Source organism: Giraffa tippelskirchi, chromosome 1 (genome assembly GCF_054371585.1).
Source record: "Giraffa tippelskirchi isolate mGirTip1 chromosome 1, T2T-mGirTip1v1.2.pri, whole genome shotgun sequence".
Lineage (NCBI taxonomy): Eukaryota > Metazoa > Chordata > Mammalia > Artiodactyla > Giraffidae > Giraffa > Giraffa tippelskirchi.
In genome coordinates, this window is record NC_137275.1 from 149,458,990 (window position 1) to 149,484,311 (window position 25,322).

The 25,322-nt window shown below is 40.8% G+C and overlaps 1 protein-coding gene and 1 long non-coding RNA gene across 5 annotated transcripts in view; one reads left to right on the forward strand and one right to left on the reverse strand.

Moving 5' to 3' along the window:
• Window positions 1-25,322, forward strand: part of NFIB (nuclear factor I B) — a 465,570-nt gene that overhangs the window by 106,495 nt on the left and 333,753 nt on the right. The gene's annotated exons all lie outside the window — the stretch shown is intronic.
• Window positions 17,468-23,855, reverse strand: LOC145547348 (uncharacterized). The gene is made up of 2 exons (XR_014051469.1): window positions 23,664-23,855; window positions 17,468-17,724 (listed from the first exon to the last, which is right to left on the reverse strand). It is a non-coding gene; the product is annotated as an uncharacterized LOC145547348 (long non-coding RNA).

The following is a 25,322-nucleotide window of genomic DNA, read 5'->3' on the forward strand; positions in this document are numbered from 1 at the left end:
ATTTCAAAGAAAGTGTGATTAATGAAGCCACATAAATCCTATAGATTTATATAGAGGCTGGAGCAGTTTCAGAAATCACACCATACAAATCAAAGAAGCGGGTTTTTCTACATCCTCTCTCACTTTCTCTTATTCTTATTTTGGCACATCTTTTCCTTTCCTTCCCTCTTTCCCTTTCGAAGTCTCTTGAATGCACATATCCCAGATTCCAAAACAAGAGGGAATTTGATCGGATATCCTAAGTACAGCCACTTTCAAGCTCTAACCATCACCATTTCTCCTCATTCTTCCCCCAAGAGGTGCAGAGACAGGATTGAGGCCGTAACAATTAACTCACCTAACTCAGACTGCTTATAAAAGTTAAGTCAATTCTGGAACTCCAAGTAGTAAGACTCCGAGCTTCAGTAAGGGATCTTACTAAAAGAAAGCCAAATTTAAAAAATAATGAAGGTCCTTACTAAAGGTTTTCTAGAAGAGGTGGTGAGGGAATTCTAGAGATAGCTTCACGTAGAAATTTGTTAAAACATCTCCTTTAGACATATCTCTGTCTCCTTCATATTTCACACACTTATATCAACCTCTAACTGTACCCCTTACTTTCCTCCATATTCTTAAACCGTTCACTCTTTTATACTCTTCTCTACTCCGACGACATCCTGTTTGGACTCCCTATCTCTTTCATAAACTCCATGCTCTCTGACATGCTGGGAGTCCCCTCAGCCCCCTGAAAGTGGTGTCCTCAGGCCAGTCTGACTATATCTGCTTTCACAAATGAGACTGTCACCCCGGGTAACAATGTAAAATGTAGTACTGTGTTCTCTAATTAGTGTTGTGGAGTATAGTCTAATGGTGAAGCACGTGAGCTGTAGAGTCAGATTCCTGTGCTGAAATTCCACTTCTACTCATTACTTTCAAGATGACCTTGGGCAAGTTAGTAAGCTTCTCTGTGCCTCTGTTTGTATGTGCTGTGTGCTCAGCCGTATCTGATTCTTTGCAGCCCATGGACTGTAGCCTGCCAGGCTTCACTGTCCATGGGAATTTTCCAGGCAAGAATGCTGGAGTGGGTTGCCATTTCCTACTCCAGGGGATCTTCTCAACCCAGAGAATGTCTGGGTTGTCTTCTGTACTGGCAGGTGGATTCTCTACCACTGCACCAGCTGGGAAGCCCATGCCTTAATAGTCTCTCCCTCAAAGGGTTGCTGTGAGGATCAAATGAACTGGTATAAACAAAGCATTTCAAAGAGTGTCTGGTTCAGAAAGAGTACGGTATTCACTGTAGCTTTGTTATTATCATAACTGCTAAATAATTACTATTATTATATGCCAGGCACAATGATAAGTAAAGAAGGTAAAGAGATGGTGAAAAGTGAAAGTAGCTCAGTCGTGTCCGACTCTTCACTACCCCATGAACTATACAGTCAATGGAATTCTCCAGGCCAGAATACTGGAGTGGGTCGCCTTTCCCTTCTCCAGGGGATCTTCCCGACCCAGGAATTGTACTGGGGTCTCCTGCATTGCAGTCGGATTCTTAACCAATTGAGCTATAAGGGAAGCCCAAAGAGATGGTAAGAGTATACAAATAGACTATATCTTTGTCTCCATGAAGCTTTCAGGTTAATAGAAGAAACAATTAAGTCAGCCGGTACTTGGCCATGCAGCATGATAAGATGATGCTTATCTTATCTGACACCAGGTCTGACACCAGTACACACAGATCTTTAGTCCCCAGTGGGGAGTCTAGAGAAAGGTTCCCTTTGGCACTGAGACCCAACAGGGGTCAAGAATTGACTTTTTCAGAGATAGCTACCAACGCACATCTCTTCCAGCTTTTGTGGGAAGGGCATAAGCAGAAAGGTGGGAACCTTGTTACTGTCTTTCTTGGGTTTTTGGCCTAGCTCCAATGCAGTGAGTCTTGAAGGGACCCCAGCCCAACTGAGCAACTTGTGGTTCTGGATCTTTAGGAACTCTAGGAGACTCCCAGAACAAGGCACCTATAAAAGCAGTCAGAGTGAGAAGATGAAAATGGACTTATTTCTGATTGTCTTCCTGGGCACTCCCTGAAATACCCGGGCATCTCTTCAACTAGAGGAGTAGCAAGGATGAGGGTGGACATTTTGTGACATCTGGTAGGCTTGATGAAGCAGCTAGAAATATAAAGACCTATATGCAATGGAAAGTAAGTTTTCCTTTTTCCTGCTTTTAAAGGTTCAAAATATCTGGCTTAATCTTTTAGCAAGCATATGTTAAGTGCCCATGCTATAAAACCTGGAGATGCAATAATGAAGAAAAAGAAAGCTCTCAGTGAGCTTGCGGTCTAAAGGAGAAAACAGGCATAAATTCAATTGCAGTGCATCAGAATGTATCATCATAAAGCCTCATGGGAACACAGAGGAGGTACAGAAGTCATACAGACAAGACATGTAGCCAGCATCTGACCTACAGAGATTACAATGATAAAAGGAGAGGAGGTGCAAGATGAAGGCAGAGGCAGAAAATTTATGTAGAGATTAGCAAGTTATCAGACTACGAATAGAAGACTCTCTTTTTCCTTTAAGCCAAAAATTGTCATACAAATTTAAGACTTCCTGAGTCATAGTTCAGGAGGATTTGGGAATACTCCCAGACAAGACAACTTCTCCATTCTCCAGGCCAGTGTCACCTTCATTTCCAAAGAGTTTCCAGGGAAGAAAAGAGAAGGGAAAAGAACGTAAGCCATTGAAAACAGATGAAGGAGATAGAAGAAAGGACATTGTGGCTATAAAGAAAAATGGCTGCCGCTAGGCTCTCCAAGGAAGCCTCATTTTTCTTCTTGCAATCATAAAGAACACTCAGGTTTATTCTGTACACAACAGTTTGCATCTGATAACCCCAGAGTCCACTCCATCCCTCCCCACCCTGCCCTCCAACAACCACAAGTCTGTTCTCTATGTCTGTGAATCTATTTCACAGGTAGGTTACCCATGCCATACTTTAGATTCCACATATCAGTGATATCATATGGAATTTGTCTTTCTCTATCTGACTTACTTCACTTAATATGATAATCTCTAAGTCTATCCATGTTGCTGCAAATGGTATTATTTCATTCTTTTTGATAGCTGAGTAGTGTTCCATTGTGTATATGTATCACATCTTCTTTATCCATTCATCTGCTGATGAGCATTTAGGTGTTTCCATGTCCTGGCTATTGTAAATAGTGTTGCTATGAGCATAGGGCTGATGTATAGCACAGGGAACTATATTCAATATCCTGTGATAAACCATAATGGACGATAATATAAAAATGTATATATATATATATATATATATGTATGTATAATGAATCACTTTGCTGTATAGCAGAAATTAACACAATATTGTAAATCAACTATACTTCAATTAACAACAAAAAAGAATACTCAGGTGAGATTCCTTTGTAGAGAATCAACTGAGATGCAGAGGCTGACCATATTTCTTTCATTCTTTCACTCCTTCATTCATTTCAACTAACACTTACTGAGTATCTACTAAGGTGTTATTCTATGTGTGTGTTATGGGGTGGGGAATGAATGAAATCATGCCTTTCCAGTGAAGTTGCTCATTGCCGATAAGACAGACAGCCAAGCATACTAATATTACAGTTTCACACAATAAACTTTTGATGTACTATGGCAATCCTTCAGTTTGAGGTAAAATAAAACTAGGGATTAGGTGGCCTGAGATAAGCTTTTGTGAATATATGCACAAAAAAGGATACAGCAATATCTGAAATTTCAATCACACTGAAATCCAGATGTACAGAGAAAATGTAATCTCTTTATACTGCTTATTATCAATCTGACCTTTCTTGTAAGCCCCACCCTATGGGTGGAAAGGCAGGAAATAATTGTCTAACTCAGTTTAAATTTTAGTCCAGTCCCCAAAGGTAAATATTCCCTATAGGTAAAGCTCAGTCTTCCCAAGCAGTGGTTTAGTCTTCATTTTTTTCTGTTCCTTTCTTCCCAATTCTCTACAAAGTGGCCTCGGGTATATAATTGGGGCAGGGAGCAGGGCTCACATGATCTTGTTAAAGTAGAAGGAAGGGGATGGACCACATAGTGTCCCTGTTTTGCCCTCTGCTCCTGCTGGGACATGTGCTGAAGATGACGGTGGTAAACCTTGTACTCTGACACCTCTCATCTTGGTCGGGGTTTCACGGCCCTTCCTGGCTGACTTGGCCGCATCTTGGCTCTCTTGGATGCTGAGGATACTTTTAAAGCCCTGCCATATGACCTATCTGGCCCCATGGAAGACTCACTTTTCAACTGGGTGCAGTAGGAATTGGTGGGTCATGCATGTCATTCAGAAACTCAGAGAATACAACTCATTGTAAATACACCACCTGATCCTGCCACAGGATAAGCCCCATCTCCCCTAAGTAAGGGCTGGGGACGTGAGCACTCCATATTTACTCAGTCTCCTCCCCCTTCTCTAGTCCAAAGGCTCATGAGGGGAAATTGGGACAGATCTGATCAGTTCACCCTTCATGTTTCTCTAATTGTCCCCCAAATGTTTCCAGCCCTAGAAAAATGGACTTCCCTTCTCTACTTCCTCTTCCTGCCTAGATGTCCCTTAGGTAAAATTCTGCCTAGTCCATGAGACCTAACCCCAGATGGGGTCAACCTGGAGGTAAAGAAAACTTTTAAAAATCCTCTCCCTCTCTGTAACACCTGTCTCTCCCACCTATTATCTTGCTGAAGATGCCAAGAACCTACCCTCAGAGGTCTGCCTCTGAGTCAGTAAGCCCTTGGGCTGAAGTCTCTGATGCAATGATTTTAAGAAGGCAATTAAATTCTTCATGTCTTCAATATCTACAAAGAGCATTATCAGTTTTAAGATAATAGAATTGTATTTCCTTGTCTTCTAATTGGTGGTCCAAGGATGCCATTCTGCAGGTGGTTTCTGGGTAAACTGTGCTGAGTGTTTCAAGCTCAAGTAAGTTTAGGGAATGCTGAGATAAACTTAAATAGGTTTATTTAATGGGAAACCATCAGAGCCTTTAATACACTAATGTGTTCCGGGAATTCCAAAACACTGTTTTCCAAAACTATTTGACCATGAAACAGTGTTTTTCACATCTTCTGGAAACAGTGTCCCGAAGAATATAGGGATGAAAGATGCTGAAATCTTTTGTCCCCAGAATCAGTGAAACCTCTATTCCTCCATCTGACCTTCATTAAGTCAGCAAAGCAAAGTGTTAAGGCAACTGTATCCATATCTTTTTTATCCTTTTTTGGCTATGCTGGGTCTTCATTGCTGTGCATGGGCTTGCTCTAGTTGTGATGCTTGGACTTCTCGTTGTGATAGCTCCTCTTGTTGTGGAGCACAGGCTCTAGGTGCACAAGCTTCAGTACTTGCAACACATGGGCTCGGTAGTTGTGGCACAGGGCTTAGTTGCCCCATGGCATGTGGGATCTTCTCGGACCAGGGATAGAACCCATGTCCCCTGCACTGGCAGGCGAATTCTTAACCACTGGACCACCAGGGAAGTCCCATATCTCTATATCTTATTTGTTTCCTAACTGAGCCCTCTGCTCTCTCTAAGTCCTGTACTTATTTTTAATGGCAACAGCTTTGACATCAGTATTGTAAGCACGAAATACCTGGGAATTAGATACTTGGAGATGCTAGAAATTTTAAGGAGACATGAGTTCAACCCCTGGGTGGGGAAGATACCCTGGAGAAGGAAATGGTAACCCATTCCAGTATTCTTGCCTGGGAAGTCCTAAAGACAGAGGAACTACACTTCATGGGTCGCAAAGAATCTGACATGATTTAGCAATAAAGAACAACAACAATTCCAAAGTAAACAATAATAATCCCCTTATGCCAAAATGAGAAGTAAAAAAAGCTAATTCTTGGTCTTCTCTGGGAATTGTCTAGTGGAGATAGAGGCCTTCCTGAGTTGCCCCTTTGAAGGATGGGAAGTGGGTGATGGCTTATGGTTAAGGAATGCAAAATAAAGATCTTATGACTTTCAATATAAAAATATATATAGTGTAAGATTACTGCACCATTCCCCACGATCAGAAGGAATGCAAATATTCCCTGCACGGCCTCAATAGTGAAAACAGAACCTGAGTAGAGAGAAAATTGGTATCAACAGGAAAGTTCTGGCAAAAGTGTTTTGCAGAGAACATAATGATCTTAAAATAGGCTCCTTAAAAGGAGCATTGCCTAGGAAAAACAACCAAATCTCAAGGGATATAGATGAGATTCTAGGGAGGACAATGATGGATGAGAGGAAATGGCAAGAGAAAACCGTAGACGGCCGGGATAATGGGCCCAGCGACCCTTTTACCTTCCTCAAACTTTTCTTCTGTCCTTGTGTAAACAGAGAAGAGGCCTGACTCACCACGCAAAGTAGAAGTGGGGCAAAAATTGATATTTCATGTGCAGCCACGTGTGGGCTGAAAGTGTAACTCACAAAGAAAAAAATCCTCTCATCATGTACATCTCTGGGCAAGCAGGATTGATTTACATGAGTAGCTTCAGCGTGAGAAAACACTGTGAACACACAGGAAAACAGCTGGGAGCTCCAGAGTCCCAGAAGAATCAGATATTACTGGTCATTCTGTGCTTTCATGGATGGGTGGAATAAAGCATCCTTAAGAATGAAGTAGAAGGTTTTTGCCCCCTAGCCCTATTGCCACTTCCTGCTCCCTCAGTCTTCCTCAAGACAAAACATGATATAGGCTTTATTTTCTAAGTCATTCAATCAAAAGTAGTTATATTGGTAGCATCCTTTGAGTTAATTTGTATAATAAAATTGCTATTGGCCTGTGGGCATACTTGTTCCTCAAGAAAGAGTTGGTAGAAATAAGAACAGTAATTCGAGCTGTCATGAATCCCTATGGCTGTTAAATAAGTAAAATAAAAGCCATGCATACCAAGACTACTGTTTCGTTGAGAAACCAAAACGATGGCGACATAGCCTCTGCAGGCCTGGTCTGGAAGCAATGAACATCACCACTGAATGTACACACAGATCAGCTTCCCCTCTCTGTTTCCTAGAGTCCTCCTTCCCTCACCACACAGGGTTACAGCTGGTGCAAGATGGGAACTGCACTCGGCACTCTGCACTCTCTCTTGGCCACAGAGGTTGTCACTGGACTAGACTGGGCCAGTTAAGGACCATGTCCTTCTAGCCAAGGTCTAGCTACACGATCTGTGCTGAGTCAGCTGGAATCCCTCCTTGGAATGTCTAGAAATGAGGGTGAGGCAATGTTGTCTCTAGGTCAGCCTTTCCAAAGTTGGTTTTATGAACCTATTGGCCTTTAAGCCTTATCTCCTTTTAAAGTTTAAAAGGATACTTATCAGGTGAAACTGAAAGATGTCCAACTAATACAAAGACCTTAGCAGAGCGAGAAACCTTTACTTTCTTTTTCTTACTCCCTAAGAATGTTTACAGAAGACATTCCACGTGCCAGACTGGAAATATGGTGGTGAGCAACATAAGCTCTACTGACAGGGAGATGGTGACCTATTGGGAACAGCTAGCAGTCAATGATTGCTAATAATTAATCAAGTTCAAGTGCTTGGTGTTCTATAAGGAAAAGTAGGCAATAACTAGAGGCCTCAGTGTCTGTATGGGGAAGAGGTGGCAGTTTCCACAAGCAAGTGATGGTTAGTCTGACCTCACGGGGTTAGGCCCATCCTCTTGGACCAACGTTTCCTTTGCTATTAAAACCTTGCATAGCATGGCAACTACCTCAGTTTAAAAACGTCTCTTGTTTTTTCAACCTACTGAGCTGACATCAGCCAGTTTATCTGATCTCATTACTGGGCATGTGAGTTTTCCTGTACTTTCCATACTTCCTGTAACATTATTAAGTTGAAAATGCATAAGAGAAAATTTTGATCTGAATAAAATGAAGTGGTAGATAAAAAAGTGGAACAAATAATCTTTAAGAAAAAAATATTTCTTTGAATTCTTCTGTAATTAATTGTCTTTGGAGTCTTAAATATCTGCAAAAATTCTGACATATCTATATTTTTTATTCAATCAAAAATCATGAAAATATACAAAACAGAGTATAATTTGATGCAAAGAATATATACTTTTGTTGGAAGTCAACTCTAAAGGTATCTCACAAGGAATCTGTGCTAGAACTATATCTAGTGTTAGTCGCTCAGTTGTATCCACCTCTTTGCGACCCCATGGACTGTAGCCCACCAGGCTCTTCTGTTCAAAGGATTCTCCAAGGCAAGAATCCTGGAGTGGGTTGCTATTCCCTTCTCCAGAGGATCTTCCTGACCCAGGGATCAAACCCATATCTCCCACACTGAAGGCGGATTCTTTATTGCCTGAGCCATCAAGGAACTCCAAAACTATATTATACAGGTATACATATATATGTATATATGCACACACACATGCACACACACATACATATAACTGAATCACTTTGCGGTAAGCCTGAAACTAACACAGCATTGTAAATCAAATTATACTTCAATAAAAAATATTTGTTTAAAAAGTGAATCTAAAGAGGGAATATATGTATACAAATAGCTAATGCACTCTATTGTGTAGTAGAAACTAATACAACATTGTGAGGCAACTAAACTCTGATAGAAATTATTTTTAAAGACTGAATCTGTGCTTCTGCTCAAATTAGCACCTGCTCAATCCTAGTATGGCATTCTTTGCTTTGTTAGAATGTCTCTAGTTGTGATACATCCACTGTCCACTGATTCCTAGCAGGTAATTTGCATTTGTCAACTCTCATTTGTATGTAGATATGATAATTCATATTGATAACCCATCTTCTTATCTTCCTCAGTGGAAGAGGTAATCTGATTTACCATTTTTATATTGTATGCTAGGTATTCCTCTTAGCATCCAATGCATTCCTTTTATATTTTTATTATATACTACATGCTATGGACTCCTTTAGTGTATGAAATTTCAACTAGGTTTTGAATGACCTGTCATGTTCATATACTTACATATTGTTCCCTGAAGGAATGGTTATGCTTTTGAGATCAGGGACTAGGGCTTTGATGCCTTTTCAGCTTTTTTCTATCATGCCCAAAGCATCTTATCCAATAATCGATATTAATTTAACAAATATTTCTTGACATGTATAAAATACTGTTTCTAGGTCAAGAATTTGCAAAGTAAATGCTCTTTCCATTGGTGTGATTGTTGTTATCTCATTTAGCATTTGATTAGAACTGTCATCTACAAAGAAAAAGGAAGGGAGGGAAGGAGAAAGGAAGGAAAGAAAAAGCTTGCCTCTCTATATTTATGAATACCACAATTATTTCATGTGGTATTAAATGCCTCTTACATAAGACCCAGAGTTTTTAAATTACGTGCTAGTTCGGTAACAAAACAGGATGTGAAAAAGAAATCAATGCAATTTACTTATAATTAATTTAAGATTAAGTTAAAAATGAAAAAAAAATGGCTTACTCTCAGTGGTGCTGCTGTTGAACTGTCATTTAAAAGCTTATATAATTAGCGGAAGTATGTTAATTGAATTATGGCAATTAAGTCAGCCTTGAGACAAGAGGATCCCTTCTGATGGACGAGATTGTGGTAATTCTGTAACCCATTCTCCTCTGTTAGAAACTTTCAGGACCATAGCTCACCTTGCCCCTTAGTACTTTAACTACTGTAATGTAGCCAAATCTTGATTTCTCTGATATTAATTATCTACTTTGTGGATTTTTTTGAGCTCTTGGATTCTTCTCTTCCTTTTCCATTGGTTACCTGGATGTCAGCACTGATGGGTAGGCTGGAGCCATGAAGAGGTCATGCAATCTACATCCGTTGGTTTTTTTTTTTTTTTTAACTATGAAATATCCTCACCAGTAAAAGATAAACTGTGTGGGGGAGGAAGTAAAATTGTTTGAGAGTTTGATGTGGAGAAAGTGATTATCTCTTCAGCCTTCTCTTTAATAATGTCATTGTTGATTAAAGTGTTGAGAAAATAGTGAAGCAGGAGTTCGCAGGAGTTTGGGGGCTGTTTGGAGACTCTGTCCATGCTGACCCCTTTTTACAGACGTTGTAGAATGAGCTAGCCATGTCCCTAACCTGATATTCACAAACAAAGTAGCCTTGGCAGGACCAAATTTACTCTATAAAATGAGATAACCACAGTTCCTTTCAACTCTAAAATTCTCCAGTTTTTGGTCTAGTCACAAAGACCACGCCATGTTTTTTAGAAACTCTCAATATGGATGGTTCACCTCCTATGCCCTGGGATGACAAAGAGGCGCAGGCAGAATGTATGCCAGCCTGACTAACCAATGGGAAGTGGAGTGCATGCCACTGAGGACTGGCACGGGGGCGGGTCCAAATCACAGATTCCTGCAGGAAAGGAAAAGCAAGAGAGAAGCCAACAGAGAAGAGAAGGGACAACCATACTGACATGTCTGAAAACAGAAGTCCTGGGGGAGTTCTCTGAGCCGGACCAGCCTAGTCATGTGCAGGACTGGGTGCAAAGTGAGAATGTGGGGCTCCTTGTTTCAAGATGAAACATTTCAAAATGGCACTGGCAGAGCTCTAAACTAAACAGAGGGCCTTCTCCTGTCGATCCTGTCTGCGGACCTAGCTGGAAGGGATTAATTCTATTTCCCAGGGGGTTGAAATCCCAGGAACCTCCCCTCCCTGGATGCCCTGAATCTGCAGGGCTCACTTCAAGTCTGCTTCTCATTCAGCACTGTTTCTTTCTTGCTTGCTTTTTTTTTTTCAACAGTGCTGCTAGCTGTATAAATATTTTACAGTTCCCCTATGAAAAGTTTCCAAGGGGCCCATGTTAAGGGAAAAATCTTTGAAAGGATTTTTTTCCATAGCAATTAAAAACTTTCAAAGCACCGAGAGCTCCCCAGTCTCACTTTAGTGCAACAAACCTCTATTTTTTTGGACCAGTTTGGATGGCTCTGGGTCTGAAAACAAGCCAGCCTCTTTGTTTGGTGACTTTGTGGGTTGCCGATAGACATTTGGAATTTAAATTCATTAGATACATGGCAGAACTGTGGATGGAACCGGCAGAGGGTTTAGGAATGCTGTGATCAGAAACTCTAACCCCGATTTCCTGTATCTCATTTACAGGGGTAAAATGACTATAAATCAAACTAAAGCTCATTTCAGCTCCCCAGATGAAGTCAAATGTACACTCTGACTTATGCCTATACCATTTTTAGTTAACGCACCAATAAAAATAATTGTGCAAGCCTAAATTTGGAAGTGTTCCCAGCGTTTATGACAAAACTTAATAAAGCCAGGCGCATTGAATGTAATAGGGGAATTTTATTGAAATGAAATTAGTCCATCATGTAAGCTCCACATTTTCCTCAGATTTCTTGGACTTCATATGAGCACTCTCCTGGGGACCCTAATAGGGTCCTGCAAAAATTCAAGTAGAGTTTGTAGAGACACACTTCAGACTACAGCTCTGCAATGGGTAGGACTGTGTACCCCGAGTTTCCATGCAGCAAACCACACACACTTTTCCAAGCATGCCCCTACTCCCCACCCCAAGGTCTAGGCAGCAGGCATATTGTTGTAGTTTTGCTCAGAACATAGGTCTCCTGGAGAGATGGGATGGAGGTTCATTTGTAACTCTAGTAACTGTGATATGTGCCAGAAACCTATTACGTAATTTCCCTGGGGAACCAGCATGGCAGCAGCATTGAATGTATCCATGTAGTCTGGTTGCTTGACCATATCTGGGATGGAAGTCAGGGTGATCCAGGGTGCTTTCTGGCTGCTCAAAGGAGGAGACAATATTTGTGCATTTGAAATTTAGGGTTGGGGGTGGTGGGTAAGGATGAGATTGGAAGATTGGAATGAAGGAATTCAAGTTCAGATATGAACTGTATTTTATTTACAGTCGTTTACAAGGTTCAATATGTATAAACACTTCCTGGGGTACTTGTTTAAAAAGCCAATGCCCAGGCTCCACCTCAAGAGATTTTTAATTCATTACCACAGATGGACCTGGGAATAAGCTTTTTAAACAATACCTCAGGTGAAATTGACACAGGTTGTCCAAGGATCTCAATTTTAAAAATACTGCTAGTGGATTGATCATCACCACCAACAAACCATTTTCATTATATTTAATTGCTGTCGACTAAATGTTTCCAACCAGTCCATCCTAAAGGAGATCAGTCCTGGCTGTTCATTGGAAGGACTGATGTTGAAGCTGAAACTCCAATACTTTGGCCACCTCATGCTAAGAGTTGACTCATTGGAAAAGACCTTAATGCTGGGAAGGATTGGGGGCAGGAGGAGAAGGACATGACAGAGGATGAGATGGTTGGATGGCATCACCGACTCGATAGACATGGGTTTGGGTAAACTCCGGGAGCTGGTGATGGACAGGGAGGTCTGGCGTGCTGTGATTCATGCGGTCGCAAAGAGCTGGACATGACTGAGCGACTGAACTGAACTGAAATGTTTCCCTGTAAATTCATATGTTGAAACCTAACCTCCGATGTGATGGTGTTAGGAGGTATGGCCATTGGGAGATGATTAGGTCATGAAGGTGGAGCCCACATGAGTGAGATTAGTGCCCTTAAAAAAGAGACCCCAGAAAGCTGTCTTGCCCCTTAGCCCTGTGAGGATACAAGGAGAAGATAGCCACTATGAACTAAGAACCAAGCTCTAACCAGACACTGAATCTGCCAACACCTTGATCTTGGACTTCCAAGCCTTCAAAACTGAGAAATAAATTGCTGTTCTTTATTAGCCACTCAGTCTAGTTTATAGCATCCTGTAATGACTAAGGCATTACGAAGTGTTTATTTTTGAGGTGTTACTATGTGCATGAGGAAAGGTCTGGACCATCTCCTTCACTGAATTTGGACCACCATCTAGATAGGTGTCTAGCCTATTTTTTTCAACTCAGAGGACAGATATTTTATAGCATTTTTTATAGCCTGTTTTCAGTGATTAATCATCATTACTGTTAAGACTTTTTTCCTTAGGTCTATACAAATTTCTTGCTGAAATTTGAGCCCATTTCTCCCTATTCCCTCCTCAGAAGATATAGAGAATAACTGGGTGGTATCTTGATAATAGGGCTTCCCGGTTGGCTCTAGTGGTAAAGAAACCTCCTACCAATTCAGGAGATGTAAGAGACTCTGGTTCAATTCCTTGGTTGGGAAGATCCCCTGGAGAGGGGCATAGCAACCCACTCCAATATTCTTACCTGGGGAATCCCATGGACAGAGGAACCTGACAGGCTACAGTCCATAGTGTCACAAAGAGTCCAACACAAATGAAGCAACTTAACACACACACACACACACACACACACACACACACACACATCTTTATAATAATCCTTTAAGGATTTAAAGAAAGTCAAAGGTATCTTCTCATTAATCCACATGGCAAACAGTTCTGTTCATAGTCACGGGCCAGTTTCCATTCTTATGATTCCAATCTGTAGGTCCAAAGATGGCTAAATTAGGCCTGGACTTCAACTACTTCAGGTATCCACCTGCTCAGACTGCCTTCCCCAAAGACATCTTGGAGGGACTCTGGGAATTTAAGGAGTTGTTTTTGGACATTGTCATCATCACTTCCACAGTTTACATGGAGAGAGTAACTGTCTCTTCTTTGACCTTTTCTTAAACTCAATTCTTTCTACTTTCCCTCGCTTTCCCTATGTTTCATCCCTCTAATTAACAGACTATAAAACCTTGCCTGACCTCTGTGGTTGGAACAGAAAATGAATTGGAGAATTTAAATGGAAGTTGGGCATGGCCTTTCTTCTCTGTGGCAGTGATGGAAAACCTCTGGGGTGGCCTCCCCACATCCATGCTCTGTATAATCAACTCCCTTTGAGTGCAGGCAGGGCCTGTGACTGTCTTCTCACCAACAGAAGACAGTTAAGCTGGTGGGATGTCATTCACATGACCACATCATGTCTTATGAGGCTCCAGCTGCCTAGCGATCATGGCCCCAGAGACTTAGCTTGCTCGTTTAGTGAAGTCCATGTGGCAAAAAAACAGGGGTGGCCTTGAGGACTTGAGGGCAGTCTCCAGGCAACAGTCAGCAAGAAACTAGGGTCCTCGGTCCTACAATTTGGGAAAATGAAGTCTGTCAACAACCTAACGGAGAAGGCGATGGCATCCCACTCCAGTACTCTAGCCTGGAAAATCCCATGGACGGAGGAGCCTGACAGGCTGCAGTCCATGGGGTCATGAAGAGTCGGACACGACTGAGCGACTTCACTTTCACTTTTCCCTTTCATGCGTTGGAGAAGGAAATGGCAACCCATTCTAGTGTTCTTGCCTGGAGAATCCCAGGGATGGGGGAGCCTGGTGGGCTGAAGTCCATGGGGTTGCACAGAGTTGGACACGACTGCAGCGACTTAGTAGCAACAACCTAAATGAGCTTGGAAGCAGATTCTTCCCTGGTCAAGCCTTCCCATGAGACTTGATTGCAGCCTTGGGGGACCCTAAGCAGAGGATCAATGCAAGCTGTGCTCAGAGTCCTGCCCTACAGGAACTGTGGGACAAGTATATATTCTTTTAAGCCAGTAACTTCATGGTAACTAATTACTCAGCAATAGAAAATGAATGGAAAGACCACCTGATTTTACTTACCTGGCAGTGTGTAGGGAGAACTATACAAGGCTGATGAGAGAAGACCTCCAGAGAAACATTTAGCCTTGGGGGGCCAGGATCAAAGGGGACATAGTATTTATATCCTTGTAAATATTTTGGACTTTAGTGGATGAGAAGGTGTTTGAAATCATCCCTAATATTTGCATAAAAATACAAATTAATAGTGATCATTAGAATAACAGCTCTCATTTATTTAGCATGTACTATATAACAGTCGCACTTTGAGTGTTTATATAAATGAATTCATTTAACTCTCTTAACTGTCCTAGAAGATAAAAACCCCATTTTACAGATGAGGAAACAGAGGCACCCAGAAGTAAAATTATCAGGTCACCTCTTTATTTGAGAAAAATAAAAAGGACAGGGGGCCCAAAAGGCAAACAATTATTTTTGCCAGCTGATATCCAATTAGGCTTCTGTGTATCTTCATTTTTAGAATGATGTCTAGCTAGTATGAAACCTGGACATGGCATGGGCCTCATTAGACTTCTGAGAGCGCCTGTGTGAATTCATCATAGAGGTATTTTTCCTAAGGATAATATTAAGTGCCAGGTAGACAGAAGTGAACAGTACTTCTGTAAGATTGGAAATAGTAGAAGCTCAGACTCTTGGACCAAATAGGATTTTAGGCCTATTAACTCTGGCAAGACATTTGCAATGCTGTCTCTATTTTAGTGGCTTTTACCAACATATTCTCAATTTTATTAATATTCTTTTGAAATTGTAGGAACAAAAGACTGAGCTTGACATGGTCAACGGAAGTACCATTCTGTGGCTCTTGTGGGTCATGCTGTTTTTATGTGTCCTGCAATGATATTAAATTACCTTTGGAAATAGCTGCACAACATCCTAAGCGGGTAGGCATCCTATGATTTACTTTTTTCTCCAGGCCTTAGATTTAATCAAGTATTTCCAAGTTCCACTTGCAGTTTTTTTTATTTCTTTTGGCCTTGAGAAACCTATTCAGATTCAGCTAACATGTTTTTAGTGAGTGCTGGGGGGTAATTACTAGTGTTTTCACTTTACAGATTAAAAAACTGAGATTCAGAAAAGCTAACTGCCTGTGGTTAAACAATTAGAAATAATAGATGAAAGATTTGAAATCAAACCATCCGGCTCCATGCTCAGGACTCTGCACACAATGCCAAGCTGAATGCTTTATATTTCTCCCCAAAAAGTTCTACATGGGAAATGATAGCAAGATGGGTCATCTTTTCCCCCACATTCTTGAGTATGCGAAAAGATAAAGTAGAAGGTATTTAAATGTGTCTGATTGTGTTTTCCCCAAATGATGTGATTTTTCAGCACACCAAGAAGGTTCCACCTGCCTTAAAATGGGATCTCTGTTATCACGCACTCCACTGGAGATTTAGTCCTTTCGAAATAAAGGCTTTTTGGAATTTTCATAATGTTTCCTTGAGACTTTATCAACAGATTCTGAGAACTAGTGCCTTGATGACAGTTGGCTGTTCAGAGCCATTCAGGGGTTCTTTGAAAACCTCCCATCCTGTGTATTCTGCCAGTTAGAGAGGTGTGGTCTAAGGGAAAGGGCAGGGGTGGTCTGTGACATGGCTCTCCTAGAGTGAGCAGCGCTGGGTCTTGAAATAGAAGTGCCAGTCCTAGAACATTTGTAACCAGACACCACACCACTTGGAGCAGCAACTGAACTTTTAGCCTCTTCTTAACAAGCATTTTTAAAAGTTCCTAAATTAAAAAAAAAAATCTAAAAGCTGCATGTCCCACCCTTACTTCTGTCTTGTCCCTCGGTCTAGTTTCATGCTATACCCCGCGTCCTGAGCAGTCACCTCTAGGTAGTGTCTACCAAGTCTGGAGAATTGTAGAAACTCTCCCTTCTCACTTAGAGTTGGGAGAAACCCACTATGGCAGTAATTTTCTCCTGAATCCTGCTCCTTCCTTAGACCCCAGATTACCACTCCAGGATCTCTGACTGGTGACCAAAGATAGAACTTGACTTGTGAGTTATATGGGAGGATGCAAGGGAGGCCAGTAAAAACAGAAGAAAGGAAATGGATATTCAGCGTGAATTTCTCACACTTCAAGAGAATAACCCAACTTGCCCTGTGCTGACTCACTCTTTGAAAAGTGAAAGTGAAGCTGCTCAGTCGTGTCCGACTCTTTGAGACCCTGTGGACTGTAGCCTACCAGGCTGCTCTCTCCATGGGACTCTGCAAGCAAGAATACTGGAGTGGGTTGCCATTTCCTTCTCCAGGAGATTTTCCCAGGTCTCCCACATTGCAGGCAGATGCTTTAACCTCTGAGCCACTAGGGAAGCCCAACTTACTCTTTAGCTAGCAGTAATCCTGGTGTGGTCTGAAACCATGTCCATGATCTCATTTCATATTATTCATTTCTTCCATGACATTTATTGAGACCTACTGTGTGAAGCACTATTCTAGGTATGGAGATCCAATAGTCAACCAAATTCCTTTCCTCAAAGCAGAAAAGGTTCAGAGAGGAGTCAGACCCATGAATGAGTGATTACAATCTTGGGTAATAAATTATCTGGGCCTATAAGGAAAGATGAGCTTCTCTGGTGTCTGAGACCATAAAGAATCTTCCTTAAGTGCAAGAGACCAGGTTTGATCCCTGGGTCGAGAGGATCCCTTGGAAAAGGGAATGGCAACCCACTACAGTATTCTTGCCTAGAGAATCCCATGGACAGAGGGGGCTGGTGGGCTACAGCCATAGCATTGCAAAGAGTCAGACATGACTGAGTGACTAACAGACACAAACATACACACACACACACACACACACACACACACGGAAAGATAACCTAAGTCCCTACATTACTTATTTACTGCTACATAACAAATCACCCCAAACTTGGCAATTTGAAACAGCAAATATTTATTATCTCATATAGACTCTGAGAGTATAAAAATCATGGAGTGGCTTAGCTGGGTAATTCAGGCTCAGACATGATCCTGAGATTGCTGTTAAGATGCCAGCCAGTGCTGCACTCATCTGAGAGCTTGAGTGGGGCTGAAGGATCCTCTCCCAAGAAAGCTTGCTCACAGGGCTGTTGGCATCAGTTCGTCACATGTAGGCCTCTTCCTCGGGCTGCCATCCTCCCCCAGAATCAGTGATCTGAGGGAGAACCAGGAGCTATAGTGTTTTTATAACCTAACAGCAGAAAATGTCTTACCATCACTTCTGCTATATTCTACTGGTCACAGATCAACTCTGACACCATGTAAGGGGGAATTATACAAACCATAAGTACCAGGAGGGGTTTGGGGGGGAACATTATGCAGGCTGACCACCATACCAGTCTAGGAGCTTTGGGAAAGGCCACCAACAGAAACCAAGATCACAAGGAGGAATAAAATTTGAGACCCAGTACAAAGGTACATCTAGTCAAAGCTATGGTTTTTCCAGTAGTCATGTGTGGAAGTGAGAGTTGGACTATAAAGAAAACTGAGCATCGAACATTGATGCTTTTCAACTGCGGTGTTGGAAAAGACTCTTGAGAGTCCCCTGGATTGCAAGGAGATCCAACCAGTCTATCCTAAAGGAAATGAGTCCTGAATATTCATTGGAAGGACTGATGCTGAAGCCGAAACTCCAGTACTTTGGTCCCCTCATGCGAAGAATTGACTCATTGGAAAAGACCCTGATACTGGGAAAGATTGAAAGCAGGAGGAGAAGGGGGTGACAGAGGATGAGATGGTTGGATGGCATCACCAACTCACTGGACATGAATTCGAGCAAGCTCTGGAAGATAGTGAAAGGCAGGGAAGCCTGGCATCTTGCAGTCCATGGGGTCACCAAGAGTTGGACATGACTTAGTGACTTGACAACAACAACAGGTAGATCATAAATATGGATAATGTTGAGACCAAGAGACTCTAAGAACCAGTACCCATAATTATCTTCAAAAATTGCTAATATCTAGTAATATGTGTTCACCAAAACCTATTTTTGTCTTCATTTAACAGTGACTTTGTGATAAGTAATAGAAGGTCAGGGATGTTTACATTTCTAAATGAATAGCATCTTAACATTTTTGCTCATTTTTATAAACTGTCAAAATGGAAACAGACATCTCCAAGAATCATAGTACATTACTTTTTACTTATCATTAATCAACATTTTTTTAAGGATCAGAGGTCTGGTAAAAAGTGCTGACATTTGCAAGGTGTCCAAGATAACAGAACTCTAACAAAAGACTAGTCTCAAAGACTGGTTATCTTTAAAACTGTTATTCCCTATATCAACAGAAATGATAAGAAAATTAAGAGACTCGACTTTAAATTCATAATTCTCTGTGTGCATCTGTGCTCTGAGTCTGAATCAGGATGAGCTAAGTATTAGAGGCCACAGAGCAGAGGAGAGATGTCGGGTTCGAGAAAGTGGAAGCTGCACTATGTCCAAATGGCTGCATCAGGGTGGATGGATGCCCCTAGTGGGGCAAGAGCAGCATCTACCTGAGGGCTCAGGAATATCCACGCCCACTCTCTGCTCATAACCTTTGTCCTCTTTGTTTTCTCTGACTCCTGACTTTCTGTCACTACAATCTTCAGTGCAAAACTGTGCTGAAGGTGACTTGCACTTGCTCATAAGACCCAATTGTTAGATTTTCACAAAATTTGTGAACCTATGATTAAACATTCAGTTCAGTTCAATTCAGTCGCTCATTCGTGTTTAGCCTGTGTTAAAAAATTAAGTGATATAAGCTTACAATTAAATCAATTACGTTAAAAAGAAAACATTAATAGATACTCAAAGCTCACCACTTCCTAATTATTTGGCTACATTTTGCTATTATCTATGTTCTTGAGGTTATTTATCTATGATGAGAGTATTTGCACCATGGATAATAGCCAACACTATAAATTAGGGATTTTTCCCCACCAGAGACCCAGTTGTTAAATATTTACCAGCATATCGCTAGCAGCATCCTTCTATTAATCCCAAGTTTGTGGAAATACTTGAGTCAGACTGGCTTGGTTTAAAGCCAGGTTTTGCTATTTAACAGGTGACTTGGGCACGTTATTTAACTTCTTTGTGTCTTAGTCTCATCATCTGTAAAACAGAGATAATATAGCACCTATTTCATAGGGTTGCCATGAGGATTAAAAGAGTTGATATTTGTAAACCATTTTGGAAGAGTGCCTGAAACCTAGTAAGTACTACTTCAGTGTTTGTTAAATAAAATAAACTAAAATTCTAAGGGCTGTTATTCCCTCTTCGATTCTCATTTGTTTCCTCACCTCTTAAAATCAATTATGTTCTTTTCCCACATGAATAAAACATCTGATTTTTGTTGGATTCATGACCATCTAAAATTAAGATTAGACTTGTCAACCTCCCATAAATAAATTCTGATGAAGACAATATAAACAAAAATATTATATGGTAGCTTCCAGGAATTTACAATGAGAGAACATCATTTTTGCCTTTTTCTTTTTTATTTCCTCTTCTGTCCTGATCCTGATCTTGGATGTAATGGCTGGAACTCAAGCTATGATATTGAACCTTGAGGAAGAAAGCTATACCCTAGAGATAGAACAAAGAAATATGGACTAAATCAGTCATAGCTGATGGCAAGGAAGATATAAAAAGTAGCTGAAATATGTTCATGGTTTAGAATTAGAAAGATATATAGAATCAGGTTTCAGAGGTGTTTAGAGATAAACTAAGATTCTGAATGATCTCATAGTTCTAGATCTATGAAATTTAGCTACTGTGGCTCTTATTCTTGGATTTCTGGAAAATTCCATATCCCTTATTATCATGTGAATCTTTATAATAAGCCTTAATTACTTGAAATAATGTAATTGGCTATTCCTTACAACCAGGAGTGAAACTAACTAGAACTTATGGTCTGAAATATAACCATAAAGGTATAATTCTACCTACCTTCAGGCATATTTTTCTTATTAAAATTTTCCTGTGCAGACAAACTTACACCATAGGAACTGAGGGCTTTTTCTTTTCCTTTGTAAATGTTTTACATCCTGGTGTGGTTTCTGGGTATCAAGTTTCATTCTCAAGTAACACTTGTCACTTACCATCTTGAGAAGGCTCTGAATTTTTATTATACACTATCTGGATTTTATATGTTATTTATAATTAATGATCCTCTTGGGAAAAATTAAGTGGACAAAGTTGCTTTTCATCTGATTCCTTTTAATGTTCATTCCAACCTGAGTTCAGCCCCTGAGTTGAGCAGGGGCATGTACCTGATTAACTAGTCATCAGGTCGCTCCTAACCCAGCAACACTGAAGACTTCCTCTCCCCATCTGATCACAATTTACCAATAACATATATCATTTTCCTCAAGGCATTGCTAAACAGCTGGTCAGTGAATCAGAGACAATTTTATTTCATTGAGATATTATCTGACTCTGTTACAGGTTCTGATATTGACTCACAAAATAGAAGCTTTAAACTGGTCTTTCCAGTTAAACCAAAGGGAAATTTAACATTTGTAAAATGGTTAGGTGTCAGCCACTTTGCAAAGGACACTATTTAACTTTTCACTAATCTGCCAATAAAAGATTTTAGTTGCAAACAAGAAAAACCAATTCTGAGTGAGAAATAAAAAATAAATTGGAAGGATATTCAGAGGCTCACAGGATGGCCAAGACCACACCAGGCTTAGAAAATGTGCAGGAAAAATCATAGGGCAGCAGCTAGTATATCAGTTATAATACTGACAGACTATCAGTACTAATAGATAAACTATAAAATTTCAATTGTTTAAGACAAGATGCTATATTTCTCACACAAATTTCAGTTGATGTTTGAAGGAAAGAAGATGAGGCCTTGCCCCATGCGATCACTAAGGAATATGGGTTGATGAGAGCCTAAACAATTTCCACACCTCACTCTCAAGATCACCTTGAGCTTCAACATTTTGTCAGCAAATGGGAGAAAAGAAGGAATGGAGATCCATGTGTGACGTTTTTATAGGCCAAGACTGGAAGCAGCATCCATCACTTTTGCTCTCATGTTAGTGGTCAGACCTCAGTCACATGACCAAACTTAACTGTAAGTGTGTGTGAGCTTAGTCATATCTGACTCTTTGCAACCCCACTGACTATAGCCCACCAGACTCCTCTGTTTATGGGATTCTCCAGGCATGAATATTAGAGTGCACTGCCGTTTCCTCTTCCAGGGGATCTTCCTGACCCAGGGATCCAACTGGCATCTCCTGTGACTTCTGCATTGGCAAGTGGATTCCTTACCCCTGAGCCACCTGGGAAGCCCCCTTAACAGTAAGAGAGGTCAGGAAATATAGTCTAGCTGGGGCCCAGGAAGAAAGAGGAACAGCTAGTCGATCTCTGTTCCAGCCCATCTTCTTATCACCAAATATATATGCCATGCTTCTTCCCACAAAGAGAATACAATCATCTCCTCCCTGAGAAAGATAACTTCAAATACTGTCACTGCTGTTTTTGTTCAGTTGCTCAGCTGTGTCCAACTCTTTGTGACCCCATGGAGTGCAGCACACCAGGCTTCCCTGTCCTTCACTATCTCCTGGAGTTTGCTCAAACTCATGTCCATTGACTCGGTGATGCTATCCAATCATCTTCTCCTCTGTTGTCTCCTTCTCCTCCTGCCCTCAATCTTTCCCAACATAAGGGTTTTTTTCCAATGAGTTGGCTCTTCACATCAGGTGGCCAAAGTATTGGAGCTTCAGTTTCAGCATCAGTCCTTCCAATGAATATTCAGGACTGATTTTCTTTAGGATAGACTGGTTGGATCTCCGTGCAATCCCAGGGACTTTCAAGAGTCTTCTCCAACACCACAGTTCAAAAGCATCAATTCTTTGGTGCTCAGCCTTCTTTATGGTCCAACTCTCACATCCATATACGACTACTGAAAAAACCATAGCTTTAACTATACAGACTTTTGTCAGAGAAGTGATGTCTCTGCTTTTTAATACCCTGTCTAGGTTTGTCATAGCTTTTCTTCCAAGGAGCAAGCATCTTTTAATTTCATGGCTGTAATTACTGTCCACAGTGATTTTGGAGCCCAAGAAAATAAACTTTGTCACTGTCTCCATTGTTTCCCCATCTATTTGCCATGAACTGTCACTGAATTTGGCTCAAAGCTCAGATTCTCTAAGGATGCTCAGTATTTTCCATCAGGTTCAGGCTCATGGCTCATCATGGTTCAGCTTCTTCTTCCTAGAACAACCAATTACCTACTGCCTCCTACCAAAGCATCTGATATACAACGATAGAACAAGAACAAAAAGAATTGTGGCAAACCCACCCTCGTGGAAAAGAGAAGATAGTCAGTGATCACTGGTATGTAAAGATGTTGAATGCTAATGCGCAGGCTTCCTGAAAACCCTACCCCTGGGAATGAGTAAGGAAAGCTTCTAGAATAAATTCTAGGTCTGCTTCCTGAGAGAAACTCGCTCATCCATTGTTCTGCATGACTCCTTGCTCCACCATCAGTAAGTTTCTTCTTGTTCTTTCCCTCTTTGGCCACTTCTCATAAATTTGGAAGAAAGTATGTCCTCCTTGGAGGCTGTGTAGCTTTCAAAGCTCATACATTGCTAATAAATTTAGGGGCGCAAAATTTATTTGGATACTCAAAGGCTTATTTTAGTCCAAGCTCATGGTTTCTTTGGCAGTATAATTCCATCAAAAACCTAGGAAACTTCTAATCTGTTTGCTTCCAATCAGTTTCATGTGCTAGTAACTGTACCCAAAGTTCTTTCCTGGTCATAATTCTCCAGCAGGATTTATGGTTTTGCCTATGACTCTCTCCATCTACTGCCTAAGGCCATCAAGCTTAGATAGGAAGACCACACCCTTGATTCGATCTTAGCTGCAGGGCTGAGTCTTATTCAATCTGATTTCTTACTGTTTGAATTTTGGAAGCAATTTTTCCAACTTTTCAACACCTCTAGTTTCTGACATTCAGTTTCATTTTCGTTTGAAAGCAAGCCAATTCTTGCCTGAGTTCATCCACTCTTTTGCAAATTGCTACTAACATTCTGCTTTCCAACCCTTCCCCCTGGAGCTAAAGAATCAGCATACACATGACTTGTCTTCTGACTTACATCAAGAGACAGTTGTATCAAAGATTTTTCCACTGCATAACATAGATCTTCATCTTTCCAGCCTCCAAAGCGAGTTTCCTTACCACTCACATCCTCATTGCTTACCCAAAATCATGAATTTAGATTTTTGTTACGGAAACACTACACTTCTGGTACAAATGTGTACATTAGTTAGGAAAATTTTGTTGCTATAAAGATAAATTCTAATATCATGATGACATAATACAATAGAAGCTTCATATTTACTAAAATCTACTCCCTGCAGTCATTTGGGGACCCAGGCTGATGGAGGCTGTGCCATATTCAACATGTGATAATCTGGTTATTCTGGTTACGCCGAGGTTATTCTGGGCATTGTCAGTCAGTTAGCAGATGGAAGCAGAGAGATTATAAAGGATCTGGTGGGAGGTTTTATGGATTTACCTTGGAAGTAGCATCTTTCTTTTGACACCAACGTTTTATTTGATCCCTGGATTGGGAAGATCCCCTGCAGAAGGGAGCAGATACCTACTCCAGTATTCTGGCCTGGACAATTCCATGGACAGTTCATAGTGTTGCAAAGAATTGGACATGACTGAGCAACTTTCACTTTAACTATTAGCCAAAACTTAGTAATAAGGTTACACATAGCTCAGAAAGGAGACTGAAAGATGGAGTCCAGCTGTATGCTGAGGAGGAAGGGATAAATGGATAAAAAACTACAAAGAGTCTCTCCTATACTCTAGAACCACTGCCAAAATCATGGCAAACAAAAGACAAGTGAGGGCACCATAGCTATTGCTGCTAAAGACTGGACATTGAAGGTCTATCACTGATGCCTCCAGCATCAAAGCAGGATGCTGTCATTAGTACATGGATGCCCATAAAAGGATAATGTTGCTGCTATTTTTACACCGTCCACACCCAGAATGGGTTCTGTGTGTTCCTAGTTAATTTAAGTCATTAGCTCCCAGATCAAAGCCAGAGCAAACATATCAGAGGTTAGCTTAGAGGGTGAGCTTAGATCATGTAGCAACTCTCTTATTACAGGAAAAAAAGGCAAGGAAAACAATTCTCCATTTTTACTTCATATAGTGAGCAACAGATCCTGCCCCCTATTATAGCTGCTAAGATGATATATTCTTTATAAAGAGAATCAATTCAATCAAAGAAATCAATTCCATGAAGAAAATTTCAGCCAAAAATGGCAAACTGGCAGGAGACAGAGTATTTTAAACTTTAGAAAGTGATTTACTTTATTCTGTATGTATGTATATATACACAAATATATACATATGTATTAATATATGTATGTATATACACACAAATGCATACATACAGAATAAAGTAGGCCATAAATATGTATGATATATATGATATATATATCATCTTGATTCCTATCCATCGAAAATTTTGAGGTTGCCTTCATCTGGACCTTTCTTGGTCACCACTATATGCTGATGCCTAAAATAATGTCTCGTACTTGGTAGTCACTCAACAAATATTTGCTGACTGAAAGAATCTCTGGCCCAGTAAGTGTGCTTATTGTAAGTGCATCTGTTCCTGGCTCTTCTGATGGCCAGCAGGGATTGGTGAAACCTATAAAGACATCAAAATGAGTAATAGAGCTTCAGTATTACATAGCAAGCTCACAGTTCAGAAGTGTCTGCATGATTTCTG